General features: G+C 39.8%; 1 protein-coding gene across 1 annotated transcript in view; it reads right to left on the bottom strand.

The window, feature by feature from the left end:
- The window catches only part of AGBL4 (ATP/GTP binding protein-like 4), a gene marked incomplete at both ends in the record, with an annotated part of 69,961 nt that overhangs the window by 55,792 nt on the left and 1,620 nt on the right, over positions 1-12,549 (bottom strand). The gene's annotated exons all lie outside the window — the stretch shown is intronic.

Genomic DNA, 12,549 nt, shown 5'->3' with positions numbered 1-12,549 from the left:
GCAGGCCATAAACTGATTCCTAACTTGCATTTAAACTTTGGATTTAAGATACAATGAGGTAGGACAGGATCCTATTTCAGAAGGTCCTTTTAAAAATCCAAACTTAAATGCAAAACATTCTCACAGTTAGAAAATGATCTCTTAGGGGACAGTACATAAATAAAAAACATTTAAAGCAACAACCTATTTCACACAATAAAATGGTATCATTAGTAGCATTGCATTTTCTGCAGTGTTATTAATTGAGCAAAAGTATAAAGCAGGTACAAATTCCCTTTCCAAATTCTATACATCAACACATAAAAAGGGTAAACCAGATCTAAATGCCATGATCAAAGGATCAAAGCTGTGCTCGCTTTACAAACTTTGCATGCAAATTATTTTGCAGAGTTCCTTTTTCAGCAATGTTAAATTCACTTCTCCTCCCTGCTGCAAACACCCCATGGTGTGGGTTCACCTGAACTTAAGATTTTACTCTTTGTGCTCAGGCAACCCTCTGCTTCTCCGAGAAATGCATTTATATGAACCAAAGGTTGTCAGTCCTCATATTGTGATCCTTCCTCCTCCTCTTACAGTGTTTTGAGAAATGGTGAAATAATTATCAGTGTTGTTTCTAAAGGAGTCTCCCTGGAACATGAGCAACCCCAACAGAAATGAAGAGGGCAGCTCACATGTAGGAGTACCCCTGGCTTTCTGCACACTCAGGTAAGGTGACACATCACATAGTACATTCAGATACTGCAGCTCAAGCCACCAAAGTGACCCAACTCAGTAATCCTGCTCTGCATTGCAGTTTCCTCTATGTCGTTTTCCAGAGGCAGATGTACTGCAGAGGAAATAATTTGTTTTTAAGAAAAGTGGGTTTTTGCATCTGCTTCCCCCTCCTAATAGGATTTTCATATTCTTCATGAGTTTAACATGTGAAAATAAAAAAAAAAAAAAAAAAAAAAAATTGATGAGCTTAACAACCTTACCAGCACAGGGGTGGGATTTTGAAGATATGTGGGAAAAGATTTGATATTCCAGATGCTCTTGTGAGATAAACACTCTAAGCTCTTTTAGATCTGTCATTCTTTTTAACAGCTAAGCCACCAGAAGTTGGGGAAACTCAGACTTTGATGCCCGTTTAGGAAAACCATGATGGATGATCTTTAGTACTTTGTAAGTCAGACTAGATTATCACAGTGATTCCTGTCTGATTTTAAAAACCTATTGATCCACTGGTGTCAGCACTGAGAAGACAGCAGGTAGGAGCTTTGGAAATACCTTTAAGATGGGGACTATTTCTAACTTCGATGCTGTAAAATTCCAAAATCACAATGTATCTCCTGACAAGTAGCAAATTAAACTTCTGCTAATTAATACATTAATTTTAATTGGATTTTTCACATGGCATATAGTGATGAGATTCTGAAAAGATGGCTGAACACGTCCCTATAGAAAACAACAATCTATCATGTTAAGCCTGACTTGAAAGTCTTAAGTTACTAATACAGTTTTCTTGTCTGAGGAACCTTTCCAGCAGTTTTGCATATACTGGTCCTCTGGGTTTGGGATAATTTCTAAGCATATACTAGTGAAAGCAGTCAGCAGAAAAACTTTAACAAGAATAGGAATTAAGTCTTGTTCCAGTGTAGCTTGAGCAATGCTATGAATAGGTCACATACATCATGAAAACCAGCCATGAAATACAAGATCTTGCAGCCATCCAGAGACTGATTAATGATTCAAATAAGCAATCTCTTTGCATAATAGCACTTAGGCAACATTATAGACTCAGACCCCATTCAACAGCTTAAACTGGGCTCTAGATCGAGAAATCATGTGCAAAACTCCAGGGCTGCTGTCTGCAAAATCCAGCTCGTAATGCTCCTAGCATTAAGCTATTTTTGATACCTATGAGTCTAAAAGTGCAGTTTTTCAGGTTTAAGAAAAGTAATATCTCTGTAAGCAGCTCTGCTTCGTTATAATTCTCATAGGATGAATTTTCAAAAAGGCAAAGGTCCTGGCAACTTGAAATTGTAAAGGATAACTTTTATACTTTTCAGGAGAGCAGCAGTATTATTCGTTCAGCTCTAGTCATCCACCCTGTAACTAAAGCCTATCTGCCTAAAATATCCCCATTGGACCCATTAGCTCTCCCAGTTCCAGGGGCGCCATTAACAGCCTTTAACAGATTACTGCTTGTTTCTGTGTTTTTGATAAATGTCCTACATTTGACTTTTTAACTACTTATATCTCCTCAGATATTGCTCTTTCAAGCTGAAGTGCCTATGCTATATCAACTTGTCATACACAATTTCAAACTTCAAAAATTTCAAATCCTCATTCAGTTATTTCTGAGGTAAGGTTGTCAGAATCATACGCTTTTCCCAAGATACAGGTAAACATATGAAGTAGTGATGAATCTAATACAATGGTTGCCTTCTTGAGCACAGCTGACCATTGCCAGACTATTTTGAAAGCCATCTCAAAAGCTTCTTTCCCAAGAGGCATTATATTACTAACTGGCACTGGATATACTGTCTGCGTCTTTGACTTCACTTCCCTCACTCTTCATCACAAAGACACTTTAATGTCTTTACATTTTTTGACACTGGACTTCATCTGCCATTTTATCACTCAGTATCATAAGATCTTTCCTTGGTGCAACTTTGAGTACGTCAAATAACTGTATATCATCAAAAATAAGCCATTCTTTTGTTTTTTCTGAATATTTTGACTAATCCCAAGCAACCTGCACGTATAACTTTCACTCACTTTACCTTCATTTGTCGTTAATACTAAGGAAGGATGCCCATGCCACCCCGTAACAACCTGGATTCTTAGTTTCTTTAAAATCACTTTGTAAGAGATTTTGCCAAAGCTTTTCAGAAATTCAAAATATGCAACAGGCAGTGGATTGCCTTTATCTTCATGTTTGTCAATTCTTCCAGAAAAGGTTAACAGATGTAGGAGGTACAAAATCCTTTTCCATAATGTTACGTACCATTAAACCACTGTTATCCATGTTATCTGACTTGCCCGTTATAAAGAGCAACTCTAATTCTGGAATTCCCTCTAGGCTTCTCACAGTTAACACCAAAGCAAATAATTCATTTAGCTTTTCTGCAAAAACCTTATTTTCCTTGAGCATTTCTTTTACATCTTGATCATCTATCAACCTCGTAGACCTTCAGGCAGGCTTCTTGGCTCAGATGTGTTTGAAGAAGTTTTTATTATTAGTTTTTATGCCTTTAGCAAGTTATTCTTCAAAATTGTTTTCATCCTCTATTATTAAGGTTTTGCATTTAACTTGCTGGAGCATACTGGGGTTTTTTTCCTTAGTTCGTTTGGGCAAGACTTCAAAGGATGTCCTTTTAATGCTAATGACCTTCTTTAGTCTAATAATCCCCTTTGCTAACTTCTCATGCGACCTTTTATAAAGTTGCAGAGTTTTTCAATTAGGGGTAATGCACTTACTCTTTAATGGTACAGCTGCAGAAATGCATTCCAACAGTGGTGATTTTATATAGCTGCCATGTCACCTGAAAGTGATATTTTGTTCTGGTTTTCCTTTTACCACTTTTAGTTTTCTTGTCCATTTTATGCTCACCCCCGTTCAGAAGTGTGTGCCAATCTAAGGAATTTTTGGCTTTTGTTCTCCACCAGAAACAATTAATTTGAGCATGTTTATATTTAGTATTACAGAATGATTCTTTGACAGGTACATCTTCAATCAAGACTTAATCCTTGCTCAGGGATAAATAAAATATCTAGTCTTTTCTTTCAGGATCTTTGATTTCTTGCTTCAACTGACATCATTCTTAAAGCATTTAAAGGCAGTTTCTACATCACATTTACTCATGACACTTAATCAGTCCCCGTTATTACATCCTTTGAGTCCTTATTACTCCTTTGGTAATTCCAGGCATGACATTATAAGGATGCTAAACTGTTACCATCCCGTTTTGGAATGAAATTTCAATGTATAGAGATTGTTCTGTACTTGTTGATACAATTCCATCCCCCTGCCCTTTTTTCCCCCCTCTTTTTTTTTTTTTCTTCTGAGCTTTCTTTTAACTATAATGTCACTCCTCCACTGGCTTGGTTTCCTCCGCTATTCGTGAGTAATTTTACATTGCTATTCCAGTGCTCACTTATTGAGATGCTATTATGTCAATATCCTCATTTAAAATCAGCATTTCACTTTACCCATCTTCATTGCACACATTGGGCTAATTGTCCACTGGCTGGGTAAGCCTCTATTACAGCTATCTTGCACCAGTAGAATAGCACGAACAGACATAGTTAGGTCAAGCGCTTGGCCAGCTGTCTGCAAATCGTTTTTGAATACTAAGAGCTCTTTTGTATTAAATAAAAAAGCCCTGGCAGTGACTTTGCCCCTGCATCTTAAAAGGCAAATGCAATCCCAGGCAGAAAATTGAGCTACATGAACAAAGGGCATGTTCCCAATGCTGTCTGAAGTAGGAAAAATAAAATGGATCAGCCCATTCCAGGCATTTCCCCTTGCATCCTGTGAGAAGCCCCATCTCTAAGAAGCTCTGTCAAGAGCCAGCTGGAACTGACTGCTGTATAGCGCAGGAGCTCATTCTTGGTGCTCATCAGTTCAAAAGCAACCATTGACTGAAGCAGACTTGTCAGTGACCTTGACTCTGACCCAGTTTATAGAAGCACTTGGGGGAGGAGCAGAAGTGAAGGGGGAATTTAGTGGGTAAAAAAATATCTCAAACCTCATGAATCACTGAAAAACAGAGAAGGGGAGGAGAAGCGTGAAACCAGAATCACTGAGGAGGAGCTTAAACACGTCTCCCAGATTCAAGGAAATTCTCAGTGCAGCACTGAATGTGTCAGGCACTCCCTGATTACCGCTACATAAAATAAAAAGAAAAAAAACCTCCCTCCCCAATGCAGATAGTAAAAGGAGAATTAAATAAGATTCAATAACATCACAGCTGTAAGAATCACAGAAAATAGAAGCAGAAAGAAGATGCAAGAGAGCAAGAAAAGAATCCATGTGAACTTCTCTTGCACACTCAGACCAAGGGAAAAAAAAAATGTGTGTATTATATAAAGAGGATATTTTCCTCCATTGACAAGGGGTAAATTCTTTGAAGAGATGGCTCTGATTCATCAACAGGGTGCTGGCAGATGCCCCTAGAAAAATAGAGAACATGGCTGTACATCTTCAAAAAAACTATTCTAGGAGACACTATTTCCTCAGAGGGATGTTTGAGTTGTGTTCAGCCCCCTAGGCATGTCCCAGGAAAATACAACCGTGTTTTGATGGTGGAGAGGATACTAAAGCTTTGATGGATAATATTTTGATCCAAGGTAAAAGAGAGGAGTTTGACTAAAGGCCCTAAAGAGCTCTGGAAAGAAACAGAGCTGCTGAGCTAAAACTAAGAAAGCAACAACAGAAGTTCCATGTAATAGCAGTAAAACACCTGGAAGAAAAGATAAGGTGTACCGTAGATCACTGCAAAGTGGAGGTCATAACTAACATGTCTGCCCCAAACAAAAACCAGAAGTACAAAGATTTCTCAGAATGGCAAACTACAGGGGAAAATATGTGCCTGATTTAGATGTTCAGAGCAACAACCTGCAAAAGCTGCTGCACACAGATACCCCAGCGCCACAGGATGCCAACATTGATACAACGTTTGAGAACCTGAAAGAGTTCACTAAAGGGGTACTTCTCTAGAAATATGATAGTGAGCCACATGCCAATTTGTCTACAGTGCTTCAAGCAGATGTCTGAGTGTAATGGAGAAGAAAACCTTAGAAGCATCAGATAGAAGCAAAAAGTAACCATCATTGCATTGAAACAAAGGAGATTTTGGTTTTAATCTCTGGGATTAAAATATTTCTTCTCGGAGAGATGAATTTGAGCTGAAACTGTTGCTATTCTAGATACAAACATTAACAAATGGGTATAGCAAAAAATCCCCCAATCAACCAACCAATAAACTACAACCTCTGTCAGAGATTACCGCTACAGTGACATGTTTGCACATTGAGTACAAACAGAGAAAAACTTGGTAGCTGTAGACATGTTCCCTAGAGAGTCTAGAGTATTTGACAAAAGTACAGTGGAACATCGTCCCAAGATAGATTATGAACATATCAGTGTGATCAAAACAAAACCAACAAGCTTGTTGAGTTTAGATGAAATGGTGCTTATAATTCCCAAATTATAAATTTGCCTTTGCTAAAAATAAGATCATTAGCAGAGTGTGGCCTGAACAGCACACCCTTCCATGACTGTCGCTTTAAGAGGGAGTTCAGTTTCAGGTGGGACTTCCTCTAACAGTGTCAATGATTCCTGAGATGTTACCAAGAACTATATATTCACCTTTATATGTATGAATATATATATATTTTATATGTGAACTTTATATATATGAAGATATACATGTAGGCAGTTTATATACATGTTGAAAACAAGGAGTGGAGACAAAGATCATAGATTAAATGGAGACGAGAAGGAAACCCGTAGAGGTTATTGAGTGTATTCGACTGCCTCAAAAGGGAACTAACTCTATCTAAATCTTTCCAAAGAAACATCTGTCATAAAACCCTCCAGTGGTAAAGATTCAGCTTCTCCTGCAAATAATCTATTCTAGTGCCAACCTAGCTCTGTTGCTAGCAAGTGTTTCATAATATTTTGTGTGTTTAAAGGACCGTGGAAGAACGTTGAGAAGATCAGAAGCTGCTTTGCCTAGCAAAAATATAGAAATTAGTAGATCAAAAAAGAATATTTAGTCCAGAACAAACTGAAAGTAGATTTGATAAAATCGAGTGAAAGAAACTGAGAAATTCTTCTCAACTGTTACTTCCAGCTAACAAACTGACACACACATCACATTAATTTCTGTCAGCAGATACTCTGTGTATTCACATTTAACAACAGGAGGAGTTTAATGGGAATACTTTCTATATATATAAGTCTATATGAAGCATAATGTTAGTTATAGCATAAGTAACTCTTACTATGCTAGTTGAACAGTAAGGCAGAAAACAGAGTCAAAATCCTAACAACCTACTGAGCAAAAGCTACAGAATCAGACTCGGATTGGTACATCGCCTTGTTAAATTACACCCTAGCACCAAAGAAATAACATTGCCCCTACTACTGTTCTGTTCAGAGAACTGAACAGAGAACTGAAATAAGAACTGTATTTGCAATACTAAAAAGTTAGACTTCAGTCAATGGGGACTTGCAAGAAGTGGTACAGGGCGTTTCTACAATGTCAACAAACTGGCACAAACACAGACGTTACCGCAGTTGAACACATGCTGCATAAGAAGAGGTAACGTCTCTTCCAATTTTGGGAGAAGATAAATAAGAAGCAGCATATTGGCCATTTTCCTGAAAAGAACTCAGAATAACATATACTACATTAGCTTGAGAATTACTGGCAAAAGATGATGCTTGATGATAGTTGTTTTGATATCTGTGTGAAAACCATCAGGTACAAATGACAACCCAGGATATCTGAGGGACTATCTGAACATCACTTCCTGGTAGGTTGTTAAAATTCAATATTGTGTTAGCAATGATTATTCATTACTATTGTGTTTAGCTGGGGAAGGTAGTCTAAGAGCTCTGCTAACAGCAAAATGGAGCCAGGTAGCATGTTATACTACAGATCTCATTACCTTACGTTAATCAGTTATGACTCCGTATAACAGATGATGCAGACCTCAGCTGATCTGTTTGGCTTCAAGTGATTTCTGAGCAATACCAAACCCCAAACCACAGCTTTTCCAAACATTTATTAACATCCAAACTGGCTTCAGCTGGAATGAGAATCCGCTTATAATTTTCCAGTGAAATATATTCCACTTTGCTGCTCCAATTTAATCACAGGAGCAGGGGAGATGATGAGGGAAAAGAAGAATATATTTGAACAGAAAATAATTCCTTCCGGTCATTTAAATCTTAGCTTAGATAATACTGCTTGTGGGCTTATAGTATAAGAAGCCTAAATGTACAATTACAATGTGAAACTCTTGCAAAATCTATCATTATACCTTGTTTGTCAACTATCCATCTCATAGTGATGATAACACTAATAATAGCATTTCACAAGATGAGAGGAAGTAGAGCCTCTAAGATGGACACAGTTTGCAGAACTGACAAAATTTATGTCACACTCCAGCAAAGCATGTATCTTGGAGATTGGCTACATTTTTCTGAGCAATACCAAACCCCAGCCCACAGGCTTTCCTTGTCTTCTGAGAGCTCCAAATGGCAGAAATAGCCTATCCCAGTCTTCCTTGAGAAGGAAGGCATGGATAGTGTAGACAGTGAATATAGCAAGCCTTGGTGAATGACATGAAACAAATCTCATCCAAGGCACCTTAAATCCTCTATCTCAGATGTGTAGGTACTTCTGAGCATAACAGTCCCTGCCTCTGTTTCCTATCCATACAAGGAAAATGTATTTGTCTCCCACAAAATAATTAACGCTTCTGAAATGCTCCCATGGTATAGCAATGAGCAAAACAAAAAAGTCCACGCAGAGATTAACAATTCTATCCTCAGAGCAGGATATGAATAGGGGACAGTAAATACAGGACAGAACTGCACAATGAACACTGAAGCTAAAACAAAACACTGAATAGCTGCTTATTACGTGAAAGTTTTCCATTTGGAGAACTCAGTGAGGCAGGGATCCAGCTGAGAGAATAACGTGAGCCCCTGTGATTAAAGACCGTATCACAATGCACATACTCAAGGGGCCTGAGCTGACACTGAACCCACTACCTAAGTTACTCATTAAATCTGTTTTAAATAGTGCATTAGTTTGTCAGGAGAAGAGCTGGATGGCCACACAAAACCTGTCCAACAATCAAACAGTTATGCTGCTGTCACTGTCTCTGAGCTTCATGTTATCCCAGAGATAAGGACTGCTTGATCTCTGTAGACGATCTATATTCTAAGCTTGCCAGTGCTGAGCACTTGATCCTTGGTCCAAAACATTTAAGCACCTGCTTAAAAGTAAGCACACAAGGAACACTGCTGCATTCAATCAGGTCGTTCACGTATTTAAATCTAGCTGCACATAAATGCTGTATTAGATTTCTTACTTAGGCCATAGACATTCATAGAATCATAGAATTGTTTTGGTTGGAAGAGACATTTAAGATCCTCAAGTCCAACCATTAACACAGGACTACCAAGTCACCACTAAACTATGTCCCTCAGCACCGTGTCTACATGTCTTTTAAATGCCTCCAAGGATGGGGACTTCACTTCCTTGGCAGCCTCTTCCAATGCTCAACAACCCTTTCGGTAAAGAAATTTTCCCTAATATCCAACCTAAACCTCCCCTGGTACAACTTGAGGCCATTTCCTCTCATCCTATTGCTTGTTACTTGGAAGAAGAAACTGACCTCCACTTCGCTACAACCTCCTTTCAGGGAGCTGTCAAGAGTGGTAAGGTCTCCCCCATCAACATACTTTTCTCCAGGCTAAACAACCCCAGGTCTTTCAGCTGCTCCTCATAAAACTTATGCTCTAGACCCTTCACCACCTTCACTGCCCTTCTCTGGACACACTTCATCACCAAAATGTTTTTCTTGTAGTGAGAGACCCAAAACTGGACACAGTATTCAAGGTGCAGGCTCTCCAGTGCAGAGTACAGGGAAACAATCACTTCCCTCCTGCTGCTGGCGACACTGTTGCTGATACAGGCCAGGATGCCAATGGTGTTCTTGGCCACCTGGGCACTCTGCTGGCTGCTATTCAGCTGACTGTCCAACTTATGCTCTAGACCCTTCACCACCTTCACTGCCCTTCTCTGGACACACTTCATCACCAAAATGTTTTTCTTGTAGTGAGAGACCCAAAACTGGACACAGTATTCAAGGTGCAGGCTCTCCAGTGCAGAGTACAGGGAAACAATCACTTCCCTCCTGCTGCTGGCGACACTGTTGCTGATACAGGCCAGGATGCCAATGGTGTTCTTGGCCACCTGGGCACTCTGCTGGCTGCTATTCAGCTGACTGTCCAGCAGCACCCCCAAGTCCTTTTCCGCTGGGCAGCTTTCCAGTTACTCTTCCCCAAGCCTGTAGTGTTGTAGGGGGTTGTTACGTCCCAAGTGCAGGACCCGGCAGCCAGCACTTGGTCTTGTTGAAACTTGTAGTATTGCGTTCAGTCCATCAATCCAGCCTGTCCAGATCCCTCTGTAGAACCTCCCTATCCTCAAACATGTAAACATTCTGCCCAGCTTGGTATCATCTCCAAACTTTCTGAGGGTCCACTCGATCCCCTCATCCAGATCATTGATAAAGATATTAAAGAGAAGAGGCCTCAACACTGCAACCTGGGGAGCACCATTGGAGATTGGCCACCCACTGGATTTAACTCCATTCACCACCACTCTGGGCCTGGCCATTCAGCCAGTTTACCCAGTGAAGAGCACACTCATACAAGCCATTGGCAACCAGTTTCTGCAGGAGAATGCTATGAGAAACAGTGTCATTCTCCAAACAGCTCTCTCTGTGTGTTATCATGCCCAAACAGAAATTCCTGGCCTTCCTAAACACGGTTTAGCTGTTGGAACAGCTCATATGGACATCCCTTGATGTACTTCAGACAAAAGTCAGCTTAGTTCATTTAAACAATCACTTTCTGGGCTGATTCCACTAACCTGCTCCAGCGTAGACAAGAAAACCTTCTACACGTATCATCTGGTGGAGAGGTGGGAAGGCAGGGAAGTCCGGCATATGGGTAGGAAAAGGTACTTAAGAATAGAAATATCTTCAGCCAACAGCAGATGATCTACAAGAGCCAGTCTGTCACTTCAGTCTCATCTGCAAGACTGATGCAGCTAGAAACAGCTGAGAATATCCCCTCAATTCACACAGGTCACCACAATGACAGTGACTTACCATCAGGAGTGTTGTTTCAAAACCAATGACATGAAGATAAAAATCTTCCTATTTTTCTCTGATTTCTTGACCCTCTCTTCTAAAGATTAAATGATCATTATGGAACTTAAAACACTATAAAAATAAAATAAACACACTTTGTAAAGCCCAGAAGAACAGAGAACCACAAGTGCTTTAGTTTATTTTTTACACAGGAACAACAGTAAACACTTAACCTTAGACCACTCAGTGCTGGAATCGCGGTAGCTATGGCATTGTGCTTGTGCCTTATACCCACTTCACTTATTTCTGTGTCAGTCATCCTCGCCCCTCCAGAATGCATTTTTTTCAAAGGAAACAGCTTATCTTCCACGCTGCAGCAGCAGAAGGAAAAAATCCTCCTATACAGCAATATTTAAAGTGTGGTTTTATGCTCTTATGGCAGCTAATTTTCCTTAAGTGATTTAAGGGAATGAATACATCCAAAACGCCTGCGCTGAGCCATTCTGCAGTGGCAACATGAAGCTGAACTTGCTCTGCTTTAAACAATCCAATCTCTTGTGGACAGCTCCTCACAGCAGATCTTGTCGAGAATGGGAAGGATGAAGGTTATTTTCTATTACATTATTTTCCAAGGAATTTTACTTTGCATTTTATTTCCTTTCATATTCCCCAGCATGCAGAGACTTCAGGTGAGGAGAGGGTGGAAGGACAGATGTGTTCGACTGCATAATCCCTGATCTGTCACCATTTGACAACAGCCCTCCTGCAACTGGTTCGCTTATGCATGCAGCCACCCATCTATCATGTATTACTCATCTAAAAGTTACACTCTGCACCTGGAGAGTAGTTAAAATCTTTCACGGCATGAAGGGATTCAAAGCAGGTTTTGATTCTGGCACTTTGTCAGGAGGGGAGGGGTGGTTTGTTTTTTTTTTTTTATCTTGAGTACTTAATAAAAGCTGTCACTGCTAAAGCAGGATGTCATACGTACAGTTCCTTGCCCTCTCTGAGGCAGTTCCACCCCCACCCCCCACTTTTGTCCCAGCATTTTGGATATAGTCTGTTCATACAAAAATTACTGGGATCAGAGGAACTAAGAATCTGGTATTGCCTAAAAAAACCCAATAATCCCATATACAGCGCTGTATTGCTGAGGGTCTCTAAAACTGTCAGGAAGGCTGGTATTGACTACAGGGTGATAAAACCAGACAAGAAGGGGTTTTTTGCTGAGTAGCTAATTCATTGAGCAATGAAACTCTGAAGAACAACCTGAACTTTGCTGGTAGTTTAATATAAGATTTCTATATACTATTTTAAAAAATTAAACAACCCTGAAAAGTAACACTTTTGTTTGAAAGATTCCTTTTTTCTTTCCCTCAGAAGGAAATGACCTGGAACTAGTTCATTTCAGGTTGATCACTAGAGAGGGATGGGAAACAGAGAGATGGAGAAAAAAAAAAAAGGTTTCCTTTTCAGACCAACTCTGACCAAACATTTGTTTTCATTTTTCATTTTAGCCACTACAGCAAATAAATTCATTCTTCACACATAGGGTAGCTGGAGACTACCAGAGTTTTCAAAACTTCCCAGGAATGGGACAAATCTGAAAAGAACGCCGCCGCCGCTGCCGCCCCACCCCCCCCCCGAACAAACATATCTTTCACC

The sequence above is a fragment of the Buceros rhinoceros genome, unplaced genomic scaffold, assembly GCF_000710305.1.
Source record: "Buceros rhinoceros silvestris isolate BGI_N320 unplaced genomic scaffold, ASM71030v1 scaffold8146, whole genome shotgun sequence".
Classification (NCBI taxonomy): domain Eukaryota; kingdom Metazoa; phylum Chordata; class Aves; order Bucerotiformes; family Bucerotidae; genus Buceros; species Buceros rhinoceros.
This window is presented reverse-complemented; position numbering and strand designations above follow the sequence as displayed.